The sequence below is a fragment of the Schistocerca americana genome, chromosome 2, assembly GCF_021461395.2.
Source record: "Schistocerca americana isolate TAMUIC-IGC-003095 chromosome 2, iqSchAmer2.1, whole genome shotgun sequence".
NCBI classification, from domain to species: Eukaryota; Metazoa; Arthropoda; class Insecta; order Orthoptera; family Acrididae; genus Schistocerca; species Schistocerca americana.
This window is the reverse complement of record NC_060120.1, coordinates 959,173,726-959,196,616: the sequence shown is the minus strand read 5'-3', so window position 1 is coordinate 959,196,616 and position 22,891 is coordinate 959,173,726. Positions and strand designations below refer to the sequence as shown.

Below are 22,891 nucleotides of genomic sequence, written 5' to 3'. Positions count from 1 at the left end.
TAGAGTTGCGCAAAACAGGTTTATTCATGTTTTTACTACAATCATTCAGTCTGGGCAACATTTTCTTTGTAAGTGAGATGTCACTGTTCTTCTCTTTCGTGCTCCTTAGACCACCCTGTGCGGGACCGTTTCATCTCAGGTTCGCTGTGTTCTGGAAAATTAGAAACAGAAACATTAAGACAAGTTCTAGTTACATAACATGAATAGTATTGTGAAATTTGCGTTTCTGCTGGCGTACAAAATATTTGAACAACTTTCGGGAATGCAGCTAGGTGATGTCTTCGACAATCGCTGATATTTCAACAGGTGAACACACTGTGGCTTGAAAATGACGTGGTGTGCCTCAGTCAAAATATCGGCGACTGGCGAAGACATCACCCAGCTGAAATCCTGTAAGCTGTTTAGTGATGTAGTATTGATTGTTTTTGGATGAAGCCAGAGCCGCTTACACTCTGCGTCTAGAGGTTAAGCACAGTCTGTAAATAAGGAAAATGTTAGCTGGAAAGACGAGTACCCCCGTAAATGACAGTCGAGATTTCCCCAAAAGTTGCGTCCGTGCTGTCTGTACACCAAAGTAGTAATCCATGCTGAAAAAAGGCACGTCGAGATTTTCCCACAAGTTGCGGTCGTGCTGTCCGTAGACTAAAGTAGTAGTCTATGCTGAAAAAAGGCACGTGGTATCGAAGATGGAAGAAAAGCGAGGCCCTAGATTCATTACGTTTCCGTTGTGTTTTTACTATCATTGTGAGCAAGTTAATAAACGACGAAAGCGATGCTTACTCCTCCAATAACTGACCGACAAATATGGTAGTTTAAGCTACCATAAACGACACTAGCCTCAAATTCTTACGACTTGGCTGGCAAACCGTCCATCTCCCCCTCCCCTCCCCCTCCTCCCTCACTTCCTTTTTGGTACCGGCTATCTACTGGAGTCAAAAACAATTTTCTTAAAATAAGTTAGACACTCGAACGAATACAGATACGATGCATTACATTTCAGATGATAAAAGATTGATGTCATGAGATGAAGACGTCCCTTCATTTTATAACCTGTGCGTCACAGAGCGTTTATGTGAAAACTATTCTGTTTAATTTAAGATAATTCTTATTTGTTGTTCCATCACAGTTGTTCACAGGCTTCGTTCACTCAAGATCATCTTCAGATCTAAAACAAAGCAAAACAAAATATATACCATCCAATATTTTACGACAAGTAGAATAAATAATTGCAAGTAAATGTAGAATTTATTTAAGTACTTGAGCCAGCAAGCCGTCTTGTCTACTCCGAACCACTGTGTTTTGTAACTGCGGTCAGTTTTTAAATAGTTACATGTTGGATGTAGGGGAGAGGGGGGCAGAGGAGAGGAAGGGGAAATGCAGTAAGGCGTATTCGGGAAGGTTAAAGGAAGCAGGGAGGGGGTAGTATTGAAAATACGCTTCAGAGAGCACGCTTCAATTCACGGTTATAAAACAGCACTTGGTGAGCCCTACTAATATCGAAGCATGTTGTTGGAACCACTGATTAGCACTTGGAAGTGCTGAGCAATAAACCTAAGAAAAATCTTCTGACAATGGTGGAAGAGGTTGAGGTTTTAACACACCGTCTGCAAGAGTCCGGCTACGCATTAAAATCAGCAGAATTATTTTATTGACAGTGCACTTCTTAGAAACTTCGAAAGCATCTTCCTATCGTCCACCTCACCGCGGCGCACGTATGATCAGCAGCACTACACAGCGAGAAGAGAGCGGCAGCGCATCGACTCACACACTGTCCTAGCAACAGGCCGACAGGCAGAATGTCTTCCGTAAGTACTAAAATACTGCACGCCGTACAAAGCTACCACGTAGAAGCAAGTGCAATTATTAAAACTGTCACACCCTGTTCTCTGTAACTTCAGTTGCTGCACATAGTTTCATGTTTATAATTTATTGTTTTATACTTTTTACGGTTTTATGCTTTTAATGTTTTCAAAAAAAATACTCTTTAATATTTAATGACACTTCATGCAGTTCAAGATCCTTTTCGTAGATCCCGTTCTATAATTTGACGTTTTTTATGTCTTTCACTATTTACGCATTCATTGTTCTAGGCCTATACTACTGATATTTAACAAAAAAATTTATACAATTTTATTTTTATACTTTCAAGCAAAATCTTATGGTTTTATCCTTTCGGAGTTTTACACTTTTAATAACGTGAGATTCTAATTCAGTTTTCGGTACCTTATTTCTACTTTTGTGATCTTCTATTTCATCCCCCTTCTCGAACAGTTTTACACATCCATTCTCGTATTTTACGTATTGACTTTTTGCAATTTTAGTATAAGGCCCTCTGTTGTTAAAGCATAGCATCCTTGCCACTATTCCTCCGTCCCCCATCCCTTGCCTTCTTTCGCCGCTCTTAATTTCCCTCACTCCGTTTTATAACTTTAATATTTTATGCCTTTTACATTTTACATACCCATTGTTCTACACTATTAGAATTTTAACAACAATTTTTACATGATTATACGTTCTATATTTTTAGCAAGAACCCTCTAGCTAAACTCATGACATCCCTATCACTTCCCTCCGTGCTTCCTTTACGGTCCTGGCCTTTACGGCCGTCAACTTCAAAATAACTCCCTCGCGCTTGTCTGCGACGCTTGGAGCGGTTGTCCATTGTTGGAGGCAGTGGTGGAAGTCTGCTGGCTGAACCGTGTTCAAAAGTAGTTGCGATTCCGCTTGAATCCCTGCTATGGAGTTAAAAGACCGTCCTTTCAACTTTAGTTTCATTTTCGGGAACAGGAAGGAGTCGCAAGGGGCCAGATCAGCAAAGTAGGATGGCTGGGAGAGAGTTGTCATGTTGCTACTGCGACAGAATGCCCTCACAATGAGCGAGGTATGGGCAGGTGCATCGTCGCGAGGAGGCAACCAGGCTTTTTCCTCCCATTTCTCGGGGCGTTTGCGTTTAACATCTCACAACATATGTATCTTCCATGTGACTGTCCGACCGCTTGGAAGATGTTCCTTATGGACAAATCGATAAATGCCAAAATAATCATTAACATTGACTTGACGTTGCTACGAACTTGTCGCGCTTTTTACGGCACCGGAAAGGATGATGTCTTTCGCTGCGAAGGTTGCTGTTTTGCTTCATGGTCATAGGCGTACACCCATGATTCAGAGGCACTTATGACCTCCTACAGGAAATCTGGATCATTCCGAGAGTTGTTTGCAGTTCCGTGCACACGTGAACTCTATGGTCATGTTGCTTAGTATTCAAAAGACAAGGAGCGAACTTCGCTGCAATTTCTCTCAAGTTCAGTCGATCAGTTAGAATGCTTTGACATAATAAAAAATTCCAACGGTTTCGCGGAATTTCATGGATTGTGTACCTTCTGTCCTTGTAGATCACTTTACCCACTTTCTCGATCATTTCCAGAGTTTTGCTTGATGACGTTAGACCCGAGTATTTGTCTTCCTCCATAGACTCTGGGTCATCTTCAAATCACTTAAGTCACTCAAATTTTCGTGCTTGGCTCAAAGCTTGCTTTCCAGATTCCTCCGTTAGCACTCGTTGGCTTTCAGTAGTAGGTTTTCGAAACTTAAACCAAAACCTACTGCAGATTCTCTGTGCCTTCAAGTCAGCGATTTCTAAATTCACAGATATAGTAGGACACAGGGTAAAGAAATCGGGAACAATTTTCACACCGATGCGCTCGCAATGACTCCATGCGGCATAGTGGTGGTTAGACGACACAACTAGAGGCACCTAGCGGCGGAGGTTTGTACTGCTGATTGTTAGAATGCAATATTCAAATTTCTCGATGTTGTAGACAGCACCTGGTATACTGCTTCAGAAACACATGTCCTGGTGTCTGGTAACGAATCAAAATGTTCGTTTCACTAGAATGACACATCCAGTACATATCCCCGATACGGCAGGTCAACCAGATATACACAAGGAGGCTGAACACAAACCGCTGATACACAACGTAAACAAAATTTCTCTGAACTAAGAGAACATGCAGAAGGAATGAGAAATTACTAAGTAAAATTCATTGGCCAAGGACTTCCCCAGTTCATTGAGAGACTAAATACAGAAACAAATAGCAACAGAGAAATAAATACCTCGACGTAACTAATAACACAGTCAATTTTATGGTTAGCATACCTTTTACAATTAACATTTCCCGAAAAATAGCAAACTTACTTACGTCACATAAAGTGAAAGTAGCTTTCTCCACAGACAACAGACTACAATAAAAATTAGTTCACAACTTAAACAAGTGCGATTGAGACTGGCGCTCTTAGGGTTCCGTACAAATTATGTGTACGGGATGTTTCCGTAAGAGCGTGGAAAAATTTAACAGGACGTGGAGAACGCTCCGCTGAACAATTTGAGGTAGGGAACCTGGTGATGGAGAAGCCACCTTAAGGAGATAATAGGAATAAAATCACATTACTGTGTACTTTTTTTATTTACATTGGTTAACTGGAAATACTATCATTGACGCAATGGACGTACCATTTGTACTGTACCTTACAAAATGTGCTGAAATTGACGGCCATCGACCTCAATGCAAGAGTGAAATCGGCGAACAAGATTCTGGCGCACCCTGAGAAATATCCTTGGTGTGTTTCGTATCACATCACAGGCAGCTACAATTCTGGCAACTTTCCATCTCCGCATGCACTGGGGTCTCGTACACAACTGACTTTAGATATCCCCATAGGAAACAATCGAGGGGATTCAGGTAAGGTGACCTCGCAGGCCACGGAATAGGACATCCCCTTGCTATCCAGCGACCAGAAAATACTGTACCGGCACTGCTCCATCGTATTGTACTATACATCTCTGAATATCACTGAGTAATGAATGGGCTGTCGTTGATTCATAGCACGTTCTGTGATGGGGCAATGTAAATACGATACAACAGAGCCATCTTATGGACAAGTAAAGTAAACAAAACCTGTATCTTGACTTCCTGGTAATCAGGCTCGTCCTCCTTGTTTCCTTGCAGGAAATAAAGAACGTATATGTAAATAAGCAGCACAGTACGTGCAAACTTGTACGCATGTTAGTTGTAAATAAGCTGGAAAACAGTCCTAGACAAAGCGGTAGACAAGTTTACTTTCACGTCTCCTTAAGCTGGCTTCTCCGACCCGAGGTTACCTAACTCAAATTGTTCAGTGGAGCATTCTCTACGTCCTGTTACATCTTTGCACGCTCTTACGGAAACACCCTGTATACATAGATCGTCTGTAGGTTTTGATGAATGAATTTGAAAATATCAAGATATGTGACATAATGGTCGTATCTTTTTTTTGCATTGATTTAGAAGCTTAATTTTCTTACACCGCCATGGTACCGTAGACTTTAGTATTTGACATAAAATTCAAAATGTCTATTTGACATCTCTACCCGTTTCTGAGAAGAAATGAACAGACAGACGAACTGACAGATGGACAAGAAAGTTGTCCTATAGGGTTTCAGTTTTTACCGACTGAGGTATGGAACCCTTAAAAAGATAAATTCTCAGACTCTTTAACTTACAAAATCATATGCAAAACTTCCTCAGTCTCCTACATGGGACGCACAGGCAGGACCCTTCATACTCAACACACTGAACAAACCAAAAGGTACACGCACAATCAATTTACAAAATAAATCGCAGCACTATACATGAAAGCACCGGACACTCATTCATAAACATAGAGAAGATCTTAAGATACATCATCACGTGCAGAAATCACATGTAATGAATTTAGTGGTTGAGCTGAAAATTTTTGTATGCCACAAAAAGCAAGAAATATTTTATTTCTTCAAATGTTTTTCCTGCATTTAATAACTACAACAAATTGATAGGCACTTTCTTTCTTTCACACATTCCACTCAATATTTGCAACAAACTGTGGAATTCAAAACCTATTCGATTATTTAAATAGTCAGTAGTGTTCGGAATTTGTAGATAACAGTGCAATCCACGAAAAATGGAACACCTCTGTCAGTGTCTAAACTCTCTGGGAAGCCACACTGTCGTAATATCTTTGACCCGTATTTTGATTTCACATAAACAATGTGAGTGATGTATTTTGTGTTTGTGTGCGTGTGAGTGAGTTTCTGCAACAATGAAAGAGGCACAATATCTGCAAGTTGACAGACAAAAAACTCTATTTTTTAACATTAGCAGACAAGAATCAGAGGATTTATGTTTTCGAATTCTCCGTTTGCAGTAAAACAACAAAAAGACGACTGTGTGGCAAGGTAAGTACAGTGTTTCATTATATAAATGATATAAAAAAGAACTCACAGTTTCGTAAACTCACGTGCTTGAAGAAGAGAATGTTGACTCTAGCGCCAGTGAAGGCGTGCCACGTCGTTAGCCGACGAGCCTGCAGACGGGGCACTTGCCGCAGAGCCCTCCAGGCACGACGACAACGCCCCCGAGCGAGGCGCACTGGCGCCGGTCCACTGGCCTGCAGACCGGGCACCGCACTCGTCCTGGATTGGCGCCAGACCGCTGGCAGGTCGCAGGCGTCGTCAGAGCCACGACCACCACCATCGCGGCCAACACCAGCACCTGTCGACACACGATGTCAGGCTGCGGCTCTGCGCAGAGACCTCTGCACCACTGATTGCATGTTGCTGCTACTCAAACCTGGCAACAAACAAATCTTGTATATCTTTTTTGTGTAGGTGGTGCTCTACAGCTTGTGAACGTCAAGGTCAACAGGAGGAGCTGTCGCTGCGTCACCAGGAGAAGCTGTTGCTTCAACAAATAAAAGTAACTTTTTTATTTACCACCAGTTTCGATCAGACAGACCACCATGAATTCCATAGTCAATATTAAGTTCATATAAACTCACAATACAAAAAAATAGTCATGCCTCAAAACAAAAGAGCACACTGAATGGATTGGTGGTCTGGAGTGTTGTGCATGGTACCATACGATCATGTACCCTTCACTGCTGATGTAAGTCATGGCAGTAAGTGGTGTGTAAGTGCAAGTCAGTTGAATAGAATCGGTGCTAAGGATCGTTGTGAAGACATGACTGAATGGCAGCAAGCAGCTATCGTGTTTGGATGTGCCCATGACCACACAGCGAATCAGTTTACTTAATGTGTTGGTGTATGAATGGGGAGTCTCCAAAGTGTGTACAGGCAATGGTGAGCCATTGACAGCCATGGAATACAGAGTAAGAACAGTGGTAGCAAAAAGGTCTACTGTGACGGGCAAGGGATCGGCCTTGTCAACGACAACCGATCTCAAAGCCGTTGCTCTCAGTGAATACATGTCTTCAGTCACCTTGCGAGTGAACACTGAGAAGGAAACTGCATGCTTTGAGCATTTCGAGCGGGATTTCTCGCAAAAGGCCGTTGCTCACAGTGGAAAGCAAAGCTGTACGTCTTCACTGCGCTAAACAACAGAGGAACTGGACAGTACCGGTAACTGACTGGAGACGTGTTGTGTGGTCCAGCGAGAAAAAATTTTGCCCCTTGTCATATGACACAAAGCGTCGAGTGCACTGACGACCCAACGAGATGTTTGAGCCACAGTATGTGCCTACTCTGCCCGACAGCAATCGAAATACTGTCGATAACAGTGCTGCTAAAGCAGAGTTGCTAAACATAGCCTTCTGTAATTCCTTCACCAAAGAAGATGAAGTAAATATTCCTGAATTCGAATAAAGAACAGCCCACAATATGAGTAACTTAGAAGCAGATTTCCTCGGAGGAATTAAGCAACTTAAATTATTTAATAAAAACAAGTCTTCCGGTCCACACTTATGGCAATTAGGTTCCTTTCAGAGTAGGCTGACGGAATAGCTCCATACTTCGCTCGACGAAAGATATGTACCCAAAGACTGGAAAGCTGCACAGGTCACACCAATACTGAAGAAAGGTAATAGGAGTAATCCACTAAATTTGGATTTTGGAATGTATATTGTGTTCGAACATTATGAATTACCTCGAAGAGAATGGTCTCTTGACACACAACCAACACGAATTTGGTAAACATAGTCCTTGTGAAAAAACTAGCTCTTTACTCACACGGAGTGGTGACTGCTATTTACAGTGGGTTTTCAATTGATTCCGTATTTCTAGATTTTCAAAAGGCATTTGACACTGTATCTCACAAGCTGCTTGTAGTCAGATTGCGTGCGTATGGAATGTCGTCTCAGTTACGCGACTGGATTCGTGATTTTCTGTCAGAGAGGTCACAGTTCGTAGTAACTGACGGAAAGTAATCGAGTAAAACAGAATTGATTTCTGGCGTTCCCCACGGTAGTGTTTTTGATCCCCTGCTGTTTCTTATCTGTATAGACGATTTAGGAGACAATCTGAGCAGCCGTATTAGGTTGTTTGCAGATGATGCTGTCGTTTATCGTCTAGAAAAATCATCAGAAGATCAAAATATGTTGCAAAACGATTTGTAAAAGATATATGTATGGTACAAAAATATATAATTGACCCTAAACAATGAAAACTGCGAGGTCATCCATATGAGTGCTAAAAGGAATCCATTAAACTTCGGTTACACGACATGTCAGTCAAATCTAAAGGCCTAGGAATTACAATTACGAATAACTTAAATTGGAAAGAACGCGTAGAAAATGTTGTAGGAAGGCAAACCAAAGACTCTGTTTTATTGACAGAACACTTAGAATTATTGACAGAACACTTAAGAAGGTGCAACAGATCTACTAGAGACTGCCTTCACTACTCTAGTCCGTCCTTTTTTGGAATAACGCTGCATGGTACGGGATCCTTAACAGGTAGGATTAACGGAGTGCATTGACAAAGTGCAAAGAAGAGCAGCATGTTTTGTATTATCGAGAAATAGGGGAGAGAGGGTCATTAACATGATACAGGATTTATGGTGGCCATCATTAAAACAAAGGCGTTCTTCGTTGCGGCGAAATATTCTAAAGAAATTTGAATCACCAACTTTCTGCTCCGGATGCGAAAATATTATGTTGACTCCGACCTACATAGGGAGAAACGATCACCATAGTAAACTAAGAGAAATCAGAGCTCGTACGGAAAGATATAGATGTTCGTTTTTCCACGTGCTGTCCGAGATTGAAATAATAGAGAATTATTATGCAAGTGGTTCGATGAACCCTCTGCCAGGCACTTAAGTGTGATTTGTAGAGTGTCCATGTAGATGTAGATGTAGATGTAGATGAGGATGTAGTACACGCGATAGGAGTTGATGTAAGTGTTTTTCATACTATTACCTGGACTGATGCATGCAGGTTAGCTGAAGCAGAATGTTTATTTCAACATTCTCAGTGACCAAGCATTACTTTTTCTTGTAAATATTCGTGAATGGTATGCTACGCACACTCCTGTCTTCCACGATGACAATACCCATGTTCAATGGTTTCAGACATAGCGTCAGTTAAAGTACAATCAATAAGATAAAATAATGTTGTTGTTGTTGTGGTCTTCAGTCCTGAGACAGTCCACGTCACGTTTCATATGCAAGAAGATGGCGTGCAACAAACCTCAAATTGGCATTAGGTGTACTACGTGCTTGGATATGCAAACGATTAGCATTTTAGCGCAACTGCGAAAAACAGGTAGGATTAACACCATGCTAATTTTGTATGTAACGGAAGAATACGGAGCGAATTCGTGTTTCATAAATCGTATTTGAATTTCATTGTTTGTGAGAAAATTGTGCATTTCCCTCATGAGAGAGAGAAACGTGTATCAGTTCGAGTCGGAAGTCGATTATCGCCTGCCGAGATTGTGGTTTGTCGTTCCACGACACTGCTGCTCGTATTAGTCGGGATCCCTCGGCTGGTGCTGCCAGATCCAATTTGCAGAAAATGGAGACTTCTACATCTACATCTACATTTATACTCCGCAAGCCACCCAATGGTGTGTGGCGGAGGGCACTTTACGTGCCACTGTCATCACCTCCCTTTCCTGTTCCAGTCACGTATGGTTCGCGGGAAGAACGACTGCCGGAAAGCCTCCGTGCGCGCTCGAATCTCTCTAATTTTACATTCGTGATCTCCTCGGGAGGTATAAGTAGGGGAAGCAATATATTCGATACCTCATCCAGAAACGCACCCTCTCGAAACCTAGACAGCAAGCTTCACCGCGATGCAGAGCGCCTCTCTTGCAGAGTCTGCCACTTGCGTTTGTTAAACATCTCCGTAACGCTATCACGGTTACCAAATAACCCTGTGACGAAACGCGCCGCCCTTCTTTGGATCTTCTCTATCTCCTCTCTCAACTCGACCTCGTACAGATCCCACACTGATGAGCAATACTCAAGTATAGGTCGAACGAGTGTTTTGTAAGCCACCTCCTTTGTTGATGGACTACATTTCTAAAGACTCTCCCAATGAATCTCAACCTGGCACCCACCTTACCAACAATTAATTTTATATGATCATTCCACTTCAAATCGCTCAGTACGCATAATCCCAAATATTTTACAGAAGTAACTGCTACCAGAGTTTGTTCTACTATCATATAATCATACAATAAAGGATCCTTCTATCTATGTATTACTTAGTCACTTAGGGACTAGTGACTAGAATATGGGCGTGACAATGACCTAAGAGTCGGAATACAAAAACAAAAGAAACGATGTAAATTTTTCGTCATTACATAAGTATTTACTTATAATATACAGTACAGGTTGTTAAGGATATAAGTGCGGATATTTTTATTGGTGACTCAGGGCAGCGTACTGAACAATATTACATCAGTATTTACTTTACTTGCAGATTAATAATTATAGCTGTTAGGAGTGTGGCAAGAGCAAGCTATTAATAATTATTTTCCCTGAGTAGTAGGTCAAGTGTTGAAGTGTGAACACGTGGACGCAAACGATTATTCTATACTGGCAGATATAGTCCACTTATTAGTGCATTACGACCGTGCGGAAAACATCAGGTAGTAAATTATATGACGTGTTTGTGGAAGGACTGCTAGACAAAGAAGAAACAATCAAAACAGTGGGTACGTATTAAGGTACCAGTGATCAAAATATCTGCACTCATACCCCTAACACCCTGTATAATAATAAAAGCTGGTACACTGGTACAATTGTAGTCAAACGTACTGTTCCGTTCATCAAAAGCACCAATTGCAGGCTTGTAATAAGAACTTTACGAAACTATTCAGCACAAATGAACAAAGTACTAATTGATGTGAGAAGAGAAGTTGATACCACTAAATGGGAGAGAGGGGGCAGAAGTTGAGAAACTGTTTAGAAAGCAGCATTGTGATTGTAATAACACAACAGTGGAAGCCACACTGCTGAGTGTTTTCGAAAAGCACTGCTTAGGCAGGCGCTAAGAGGTCCCTCCAATTCATCAACTGATCGCGACTTCCCAGCGAACCATGTTCTAGATTCCTTGTTTACCGTCATTGACTTGGTCCGAAACTCATTTCTGTTCTTCAGCTGCTCGACCGCGTTTTAACAATACGAATTTTATTTCGATTTGTTAGCAGTGTCCAACACCGGAACATAGGGCGTCACGTATGAGTTTTAAGTGGGGCAGCTCGTGATCAAGTGTCCCATTGTGGGAGATGCACGTACAAGAAGAGCAAGATGCACAGGTAGCCAAGAACAACAAAGTGAAATACACAGCAGCGTGAGCAACAGAAAAAGCGTCCCAGTGACAGCAGTGTAAAGATCGTCCCTATCATGGAGGTTCAAGATGAGCACTCAGTCTCTCACGATCCAGCAACACTACCCCTAGGCACGGTCAGTGTAGGCTGTTGTGATAAGGTGCAAGGTTCTAGTTCCAGAGAAATATACTACTGAAACTTCGGATATTGACACGTCAACTCACTCTCCCTGGCGAGATGCTGCGCGGTGTCCTATTAAGGCCGTCTGATGGTGGGATACCAGCAAGTTGTCTGGCGCGTCACGTGGCTTGCGGATGCAAGATAACACTATCCTCCACTGTCATATCGATGAGTTGAGGAGGGCCATTCTTAGTGACTGCTAGCAGCACTCGAGAGAACAGACATACTGTTGAGTCGTCCATGCAGGATCTTGCAGTCACTGCACGTGGACCTTGACTCAGATGATGTCTAGATCACCAAGGTCCGTCAACACGGCGATTATTGTTGCGATTTCCATTGAAGCGGCATCAGAGAAGAGAGACTCGTGAGCCGACACTGGTGCGCCAAATGACAGCACTGAACATATGAGTGGCACCACGTCATCTTCAGACAAGTGCCAATTCTGCATACAAAATCACGATGGACACATCCTTGTGTGAAGACTCCAGGAAGAGCAAACATTGGCAGATTGCATTTGTTACCGTCATACGGCCCAGCACGCGTTGATGGTATGGGGTGTCATTGGGTATATAACATGTATACCCAATAGATTAGAAAAACTTTGGACAGCAGCCGTTACATTTATGACGTGTTATGGTTGGTGGCTTCGAGGTCTCCATGACATTATTGCTATTGTGTCCTGAGGCACCAGCCGCAACACATATGACGGCTATAACGCGCGAGTCATGGAAAGCAACGCTCATGCGGTCTGTAGCAGCCACACGGGATTTTCAAATATGCCCCTAGACTGCCAGGAAGCGCACCGAGAGCTACTGACCACCTGGTATCTCGCCAAGCAACAGCAAGAGGTCGCTGGCTGCATCGCAAGACCACGTCTACATCCGATCACGAGTTACTAGGAGCAGCACGTCTCTTCCTGGAGAACAGCTATTTAAGGAAACCTGATTTATACAACGTCATCCTCTTCTACCCCGACCTGTGGAAGACTTCCCACATCCTCTTGTTCCTCAGACCCCGCAAATCCCCTTCCATCGCCTCTTCCTACCGTCCCATCTGCCTCACCTCCATCTTCAGTAAGGTCTTCGAATCCATCCTCTCATGTCGTATCCATCACCACCTTAATCAACACCACCTGCTCCCTCTTACCCAGTGTGGCTTCTGACTCTCCTTCTCCGCTGAAGACCAACTCCTTAACCTCGTCCACCTTCTCTCCCCCCAACATAGCTTCCGTCGCTCCGCCATTTTCGTTTCCCTCGACCTCCAAACTGCTTACGACCATGTTTGGCATCCCAGTCTCCTCTTTAAACTCCAAACCTACACCGTGGCTATCAATTTTGACTGTCCGGTCGCTTCCTTCCTCTCAAGCCGTCCTTCCTATGTCACCCTCCACGATACCAACTCCCGCATCTTTTATCCCACTGCTGACATTGCTCAATGCTCCGTCCTCTTCCCTCTCCTCTATCTCCTGTACACCACCGATATGCCCAAGCCAACCCCACCTGTACATCTCCTCCAATATGCTGATGACACCCCCTTCCTGGCTCTCTATCCTACCCTTCAATGGTCCTGCCACACCCTCCAAACCCACCTTGACTACCACTTCGTGCAACAACTGGTTCCTTCATATCAACCCCTCCAAGACTCAGACAATCATCATAGGTTGCACCACCCGCTCCTTCCGTCTCCATGATTTCTACCTAACCATTTACAGTTGTCCCATCCAGCTCACCCCCACCCTGTGATACCTTGCCCTCTCCCTCGACCATCACCTCACCTGGACCCCTCATCTCCTGACTATCCAGAAATAGGCAGAAAGCCCATTCCCACCTCTGCCTCCTGAAACTCCTGTCCAGCTGAACATGGGGACTGCATCCTTGCACCATCCTCCACACCTACAAATCCCTCTTCCATCCTATCCTCTGTTATGCCAGTCTTCCCCCCACTTTTATAAGGCTCTCCAAATTCTAGAACAGCACATACTTCACCTTGCCTTCCGTATCCGCCTTCCATCTTCCACACAGCTCCTATATGACCTCATCCCTTTCCCCCACCTCCTTTTTTCCTCCAATATCTGCATCCTTTACACTGTCCACAGGCTTGATCCCCCCACCCCCTGGTGTTCTCCTTCCTCTCCACCCCCCACCCTTTGCCTCACCTCTATCGCTGTACCACTCCCTCTCTCCACCTCTGCACCCTCCATCTCCTTCATCAGGGCAATTTCCAGCACCTCCCCCTCCTGGATAATGAACTTCACTGTGCCATCTACCCTTCCTACCAACTGTAGCCTAGCGTTGTTCCAGCCCCCTCCCCAGGGCCCCCCCTTTTCCTCTCCCCTTCTTCCCCCAGAGCGGTTTTTCCTCCTTCCCCCTTCTCCCCCTGAGTCTCCGCATCCCCTACTCGGCTGATTCCCTCTCCTGTCCTTCCCTCCCTGGCCTCCTTCGGCGCGCCCACCGCCCCAAATCCCCTTCTCTCCCTCCCCCTCTCACACCACCCATTCTCCCCTTTCTTCCCTTCTCCCTCATATCTGTACCCCTGGCAGATCCTCTCAATTTGTTCTTCACTGTTGGTGTGCTACGTCAGCGTTGTGTTCGGTGCTGTTCTACAGTGATGTCAAGTGCTCTGATTTTAATCATGTGCTGGACTTGTACATAATGTTGCTGTCCACGATTGTTCTGTGCTACGCCGCCCGTCGCAGCTTTTGTGCTCTGGCTGTACTTCGCCTTGTGTTCTTTTAATTGTCACAGTGTGTGTGTGTCTTTTTTTTTTTGGGTACACTTTTTTTAGATTTTTATCTCCATTTTTACAGTCACTACCTCTTGAATGCTATCTTCCATTATGTTTCCCCTTTTTTATATCTCTGTTTCGCCATGTTTCTCCTTTATGTAGTTTTACATGTCTCCCTGTCATGTACTGTCTCTCGGCTGAAGAGTGGCACCTATGCTGCTGCCAGCCCGCCCCGGATGGGGAATTGAAATTCAATACAGAAAAAAATCACTACAACCAGATTCTGTCGAGGAGAGCTAACCGACTCATGCGCCGACTGCTTGCAATCCCTCAATTAAGCTCTCGTCGACGTACCATCGACAACGACAGAAGAACGCCAAGAAGTAGGCTTCTGTGTTGGCAAAGAGCTTTCTTCGAGTGTTAATCATTTCATTGTTTAGTTACAGCTCCAGGGAGTTAGGTGGAGTCAAATCCACAGAACTGTGTTTGGAACCGTAGAAGAGGCGCATTTAAATTGTAATTATAAAGTGTAATGAACAGATTTTTTGTTTTGGAAAGGACAATAAAGAAGCTATTGTACCCCTACTGGGACTCTCTTTCAATTAGGAATAATAGACAGGTTTTGCAGTTATCTGTCTACACCTGAAATTTGCGTGTTATCCATGCTGTCTGGGCCACTTTGATACAGAAGTCTATTGACTGTTGCCCTGCTCAACACGATCTGCACATCTCGTCCACTGAAAACATTTGATCGTGGGTTGCCGAAAAATGGCACGCAACCATTCACGAATCACTACAATTGATGAGCTGTGCCATATAGTTGCAGCAAGATGGAATGACGTACCCATACCTGCCATCCAAGCTCAGCTCGAATCAGTGCCCAGCCAATTTCGTACTACCAGGGTTAACAGGTCTGTTTACCAAATTTTGCTCCTTGTTTACCTTCAAGTCATCTCAAAGTTTAATTATGTTTTCTTCCCTATATTTTGTACACGCACAGATGTAAAATCGCTCTATTTGGTAACCTTACTGGTGTTGCAATTTTAATGACCAGCAGTTCATACCCACAATTTTGGTATAAGAACCTTCTCTGATAGAGTGAGACGACACATCTGTAGTCAGGAGTAAATTGTTCATCCCATGATTTTGACGAACATTACGCATGAAAGACTTGAATTTTTTAAACATAATCTTGACTCCAGAATGAGATTTTCACTCTGCAGCGGAGTGTGCGCCGATATGAAACTTCCTGGCAGATTAAAACTGTGTGCCAGACCGAGACTCGAACGTCCGCGAAAGGCAAAGGTCCCGAGTTCTAGTCTCGGTCCGGCACACAGTTTTAATCTGCCAGGAAGTTTCATATCGGCGCACACTCCGCTGCAGAGTGAAAATCTCATTCTGGAAACATCCCCCAGGCTGTGGCTAAGCCATGTCTCCGCAATATCCTTTCTTTCAGGAGTGCTAGTTCCGCAAGGTTCGCAGGAGAGCTTCTGTAAAGTTTGGAAGGTAGGAGACGAGGTACTGGCAGAAGTAGAGCTACGAGGACGGGGCGTGAGTCGTGCTTGGGTAGCTCAGTTGGTAGAGCACTTGCCCGCGAAAGGCAAAGGTACCGAGTTCGAGTCTATGTCCGGCACACAGTTTTAATCTGGCAGGAAGTTTCATAATCTTGACTGTTTGCTAGTTTTTCGAATCGTCCGAAGACTGTTATCGAAAGTACGATCGCAGCTAGTATCAAGCGATATTTGTGAGTAGATTGTGGATTTCTTGATGGGGAGGAGGCAGCGCATTATCTTGGATTCAGAGTCTTCGACAGATATAGAAGTAACTTGAAATGTGCCTCAGGAGAAGTGTGTTTGGATCCCTGGTGTTCATTTTTTATATTATTGACCTTGCAGGCAGTGTTAACAATAGCCTCAAATTTTTCGCAGTTGATGCAGTTATCTGTAATGAACTACCCCGTCTGATAAAAGCTTCAGAAATATTTAATCAAATCTTGATAAGATTTCAAAGTGGTGCACACATTGTCAGCATGCTTTAAAAGTTCAGAAATGAAAAGCGTGTGGTAGGGGAATCAGTCAACTCGCATAAATAGCTGGGTATAACAGTGTCTGAGGTTATGAACTGGAAATTTCAGATGGCATCAGACGTAGGTAAAGCAGTTGTAACAGTTCGGTTCATTGGTAGAATGCTTAGAGAAGGGAGTTGGTCCTCAAAGAAAATTGCTCAAAAATAATCGTGAGACCCACCCTAGAATATCAGTCAAGTTTGGGGAACCCTAGAAGACAGTGCTGAGAATATTAAACGTATCCAAAGGGTAGTACAAACGGTTACAGGTTTGTAAGATTCATGGGAGAGCGTGACAGAGATGCTAGAAAAACTGAATTAGCAGATGCTTGAAGGCAGACGGAAACTACCTCCTGAAAGCCAACGAAGTTTCAGGAAGTAGTATTGAGTGAGGAATCTAGGATTATACTAAGAATTGCTCCAATACAGATCGCGAAGACAAGATAGGGTTAATTACAGCACTCCATACATGAATGGAACTGGAAGAAGCCCTAACAACTGGTAATGTGCGAAGTACCCTTTTCATGCACTTCAAGGTGCTTTGTAGAGTATGCATATAAATGTAGAAATCTCAGAACATGACCTAATTTCGTTGTTGGTGTTATACTGAACCCCAACAGGGAAGTATCATCATACTGTAAGCACACTCCGTCTTCAGGCCACAAGTGGCCCATCGAGACCATCCGACTGCCGTGTCATCCTCAGCTGAGGATGCGGATAGGAGGGGCGTGTGGTCAGCACACCGCTCTCCCGGTCGTTATGATGGTTTTCTGTGACCGGAGCCGCTACTATTCGGTCGAGTAGCTCCTCAATTGGCATCACGAGGTTGAGTGCACCCCGAAAAATGGCAACAGCGAATGGCGGCCTGGATGGTCACCCATCCAAGTGCCAGCCACGCCCGACAGCGCTTAACTTCGGTGATCTCACGGGAACCGGTGTATCCACAGCGGCAAGGCCACCGCCATCATACTGTAAAAATACTTATAAAAAGTAATTTAAAAATTCCGGTACTTATTATATTCTTATTCACTCAATGTTTGGATATAGCCCTAAAGGTAACTTGTTGCTCAGGTCAGCCTCATATGGATAGTGACTGTGTTTGTTGTGTGCAGACTCAAGGAGAACTGGTCATTGTCCATAAGCAACTAGCCACGGTCGACAGGCTTCACGCTGTTGTTCTAAGCTACATAGACATAGGGGCAACAGCGCGAAAGCTGCAACTTATCTGGTGCCGTTGAAATCCCCCGGAAACTTCGTTGTCACTGTGGCTTCCGATGTGCAACATCTGAGCTGCCTGCCTGATTCCTCTTTAAGGAGAGTGGCTGGCAGTGGTCGGTTCGCGTATCTCTGGGCGGAGGCAGAAAGTGGAAACTTTACGCCTTAGCGGCAGGAAACGACGAACAGAACGGTCGTAGGACAGATGCACATAATTATGGTCCCATTGGGGGCCGAACCGCACAATAACCCTGGGTTCGGTGTCGGGCGGCGGTGAGGTGGGTGGATTGCTGTGGCCTGTTGTGGGTTTGTCAACCACTGAGGGCCACGGCGGGACGAATCCTTTCCGTCGTTTCTAGGTCCCCGGTTCAATACACATATAGTACGCAATACACAAGTATCAGGAGCAACCTAAAGTAGAATGATCACATAGAGTTAACTGTAGGAAAAGCAGATCTCAGGCTGAGGAAGAAACTCAGGAAAATGTAAATGAAATAAGTAGCTTTTGTCAGCTCACCTACGCCTCCCAGCTCGACCAACACGAATTTCGATGAAATTTTATGTGAGCATTCGCACATGACTCCAATGAACGTTGGCAAAATTTTACGTTCGTCGGAGTAACACTGGTAGACGGTCAGGCACTTGTGTGATTCCATCGACGACTTTGCGCAGAGCGAGCGTGAATTTCTGGCGAATTTGAGCTGTTATATCTCTGGCAATATTTTGTTGATAGAAAATGTAATTTCGCCATCTTGTACACATTTATGTGTTCCCTTAACAATAACAATGAAATGAATTTTACGAGCCATACTCACCCTGAATATTTTAGACAAAATAGTCCGAAAAAAATTCAAGGCTGTGCTTGTTACAACTCAGGGTATAAAAGTATGGCGAACGTGAAACTTGGCATGTAGTAACATAACGACATACGGTTTTCCAGTATAAAATATCATTCACGTACTGATTTCTAAATTTCTACAAAATCAGTTCAAACTTGATTTTCGTAAAAATTAAAAAAATACATCACATTAAATATGTTTTCCATAACTCATTTCAAAGTATTCACAGTTGGAAATAACATGTTTTCATACATTGCGAAAATCACGTTCAGGTTTCCAATGTGAGCTAAAAACACCCGAAAATGACGGATAAATTTGAGAGAAAGTACCATGATAATATGCTACATTGCACGAACCTGTTGCCTGTGTTTCGTTGCATGTGGCTTTTATTTCTAAACTGACAAGTAACACGTCACGAAATGAGAAGTTTAAAATCAAAACTGATATTACTTTTTGCTTGCCGCCTCTATGAGATACTCCTACAGATTTGAGAAGCAGAGATTACGTACTTAGCAAATGGCTTCGTAAGCAGGCAGGTACGTACGATCACAAGGCTTTGGAATATAAATTAAGAAACCAAATTATTGGCTTGGGAACCTAGAAGTGGCTGATATTGCACAGCTATCGGATGTCATCACTATGGTGATGGGATTGTCGATTCATGTTCTTGAACCGGTACTAACAATGTCACCGTTGACCAGTGCAACATAATGAGATATTACTTGTCAATTACTTCGATGAACGTTAAACTTAGCGGGCGTTCGTTGGGGACACGTGCGAATGCTCACATAAAATTTCGTCGAAGTCCGTGAAGCTCGAGCACAAAAATGTTCCGAGATTAGGCTATTTTACATGGAATGACCCTTTTAAAACATTGTCCTACCGATTCTTGGGTATTTCTCACTAGCCTGGAACCCTTACCAGGTTGCATTAGTAGAAGATCCAATTAAGAGCATCACGTTTCGTCACGGGATCTTTTGCTAGCACGAGATCGTTACGGAGAAGCTCAACAAACTGCAGTAACTAGCGCTACAGGACAGGCGTTGTGATCCAAGAAGACATTCTGTATTCAAATTCCCAGAGAATACGTGGCAACATACCACTTCCGACCACATACGTCTCGCGAAATGTCCACAACGAGAGAATCAGGGAAATTGGAGATAATACGGAGTACTGCCGACAGTCATTCTCCCCACGAGCCCTTCGGGAATGAAAGACAGACGGTTGGGGACAGACAGTGACACCAGAAATACCCTTCGCCAAACACCGCGAGGTGACGTGTGCAGTACTGACGTAAATGTTGACGTAGGTGCTGGAATAAAATATAGAAGTCCGAGTAAATTCACTTACGTAGAGCAAGCATAGTGGTGATCATTCAAACCTCCTGGTTGTGGAGAGCTTGAAGTTTTAACGGTCCTTCCAAGGAATCTCAATCTGATAGGTGTATTTCTCATAACAAGTTTTCTAGGTTATACAACATTAAGTCGCTCCGTACGAACACTTCTAGGTGTTTTACAGTTGTAATTCTTTCCATTGACTGCAATCGTCTATCTTCTGTAAATTTTCCTCTACTTCGCTACGATTTTTTGACTTTTTGCCTTCCCTAAATAGACTATCGTCAGCGCCGGCCACGGTGGTCTAGCGGTTCTAGGCGCGCAGCCCGGAACCGCGCGACTGCTACGGTCGCAGGTTCGAATCCTGCCTAGGGCATGGATGTGTGTCATGTCCTTAGGTTAGTTAGGTTTATGTAGTTCTAAGTTCTAGGGGACTGATGACCACAGATGTTAAATCCCATAGTGCTCAGAGCCATTTGAACTATCATCAGCAAACAGCCTCGCGAAGCTTCCACTTTTATTCGTATGAGCACTAGACTAATGGATTACACATTGAAACGCACTTTCATTACGTTAATATCCATTCTTTTGTTTTCAACAAGGCATCGCACTTCAGCGCGCACACTCTTACCTGCACTCTGACAGCAGTACCCGTGGTCCTGGCCATACCGTCGACTGCGCCCTCAGCTGAGCGCCGGCGGTGACTTCTATATACGTAACATGCTTGCTCCGTAGCCAGTATCTCCCCACTAGACCCACAGCGCAAGCGGTTCTGCGAATCCCACCGTGTGGTTTCTTTTTTCCGCTACGCAGAAATTGTTCCTCAACCGGACAGCCTTCAGCGAACGCTCTTTGAATGGCAAGCGTCGTGTTGTGAAATGACTGGATTTCTCACAAGAATTTTTCCATTACTATGTTTTCATCCAACAACTTTTCTGATTGGTTCAAATGGCTCTAAGCACTATTGGACTGAACATCTGAGGTCATCAGTCCCCTAGAACTTAGAACTACTTAAACGTAACTAACCTAAGGACATCACACACATCCACGCCCGAGGCAGCATTCGAACCAGCGACCGTATCGGTCGCGCGGTTCCAGACTGAAGAACTTTTCTGGGAGTTTAATGTACAACACTGTTCTTTCCTCCGATTTATACTAGGATCTTTACGTGGTTAGTACCTCATCGTTCGTAAATACATGCAGGCTGAATCACACGGATAGAACATCTCAGATATGTCGTAAAGAGTTCTAGGTACCGAAACTATATTTCCGGCCAATGATAGTACACTAAAAAGAGAGTGATTTGCTTTACATGAAATACTTCTATCATTTCGTTTACTCGAGATATTGAAGCAACTATATGTCATTTATGGGAAGATACACTTTTCCTTACAACATTGTCGGCCGAAGTGGCCGTGCGGTTAAAGGCGCTGCAGCCTGGAACCGCAAGACCGCTACGGTCGCAGGTTCGAATCCTGCCTCGGGCATGGATGTTTGTGATGTCCTTAGATTAGTTAGGTTTAACTAGTTCTAAGTTCTAGGGGACTAATGACCTCAGCAGTTGAGTCCCATAGTGCTCGGAGCCATTTGAACCTCACAACATTCGAAATTTCGTGGGACGAGGAGATGGTGGTGGTGGTTAGTGTTTAACGTCCCGTCGGCAACGAGGTCATTAGAGACGGAGCGCAAGCTCGGGTTAGGGAAGGATTGGGAAGGAAATTGGCCGTGCCCTTTCAAAGGAACCATCCCGGCATTTGCCTGAAACGATTTAGGGAAATCACGGAAAGCCTAAATCAGGATGGCCGGAGACGGGATTGAACCGTCGTCCTCCCGAATACGAGTCCAGTATGGGGACGAGGAGGTCAGTAATATAAGTTTTGTACATATAGTTTTCTAAATACTGCTGCCAAAGCAGGCGGTAAGACGTTGTCTCGGCTCCTCCGAAGGCGTAAATGTCGCTCTGATGAACTCGGTGCGGTGTGGCCGTGCGGTTCTAGGCGCTTCAGTCTGGAACCGCGTGACCCCTACGGTCGCAGGTTCGAATCCCACCTCGAACATGGATGTGTGTGATGTCCTTAGGTTAGTTAGGTTTAAGTGGTTCTAAGTTCTAGGGGACTGATGACCACAGATGTTAAGTCCCATAGTGCTCAGAGCCATTTGAACCATTTTTTGAACTCGGTACAGCGTCTTAAATAATATTTAAAAACGATACTTTACGAGACAACAAACTATGTCTCTGATCAGGAGTGTGTGCCTGCTACATTAAAGAAGCTATGCGTATAATTTAAATCTCTGTACACACATATAATTTTGCTCGCTAACTTCTATCACGTAGAGCGAAGACTTAAATTAACTTCATCGACTCTCCAACCGTCCCACTGACAAGACGCGAGAAATTATTAAGCGCGAATAAATCGCAGTTTCGTGTACGGAGATTAAATACAACAGCAAACCCTTCTGTTCCAGTTAACAATACTGCTAATGGAGATTTATGGTAGAATGTAGTATATTTATTGGTTTCAGTGAAGACACAGACCAGGTGCATAAAAAAGCACCTCATTCTAGTATCTGTCTCTTTCGGAAACACTAGTAGTCATTACTAACAGGCATCCGTGTTCAAATACAGAGATATGTAAACAGACAGAATACGTGGCTGCGGTCGGCAACGCCTATATAAGACGTGTCTGGCGCAGTTGTTAGATGGGATACTGCTACTACAGTGACAGGTTATTAAGATTTAACTGAATTTGAATGTGATATTATAGTCAGGCACGAGCAACGGCACCGAGCGAGGTGGCGCAGTGGTTACACACTGGATTCGCATTCGGGAAGACGACGGTTCAATCCCGCGTCCGGCCATCCTGATTTAGGTTTTCCGTGATTTCCCTAAATCACTCCAGGCCAATGCCGGGATGGTTCCTCTGAAAGGGCACGGCCGACTTCCTTCC

General features: G+C 44.0%; 1 long non-coding RNA gene across 1 annotated transcript; it reads right to left on the bottom strand.

The window, feature by feature from the left end:
- On the bottom strand, nt 1-20,692 carry LOC124596443. Its single transcript, XR_006978299.1, has 3 exons — nt 20,575-20,692; nt 6,297-6,566; nt 1-151 (listed from the first exon to the last, which is right to left on the bottom strand). It is a non-coding gene; the product is annotated as an uncharacterized LOC124596443 (long non-coding RNA).
- Nucleotides 20,693-22,891: the final 2,199 nt, after the last annotated feature.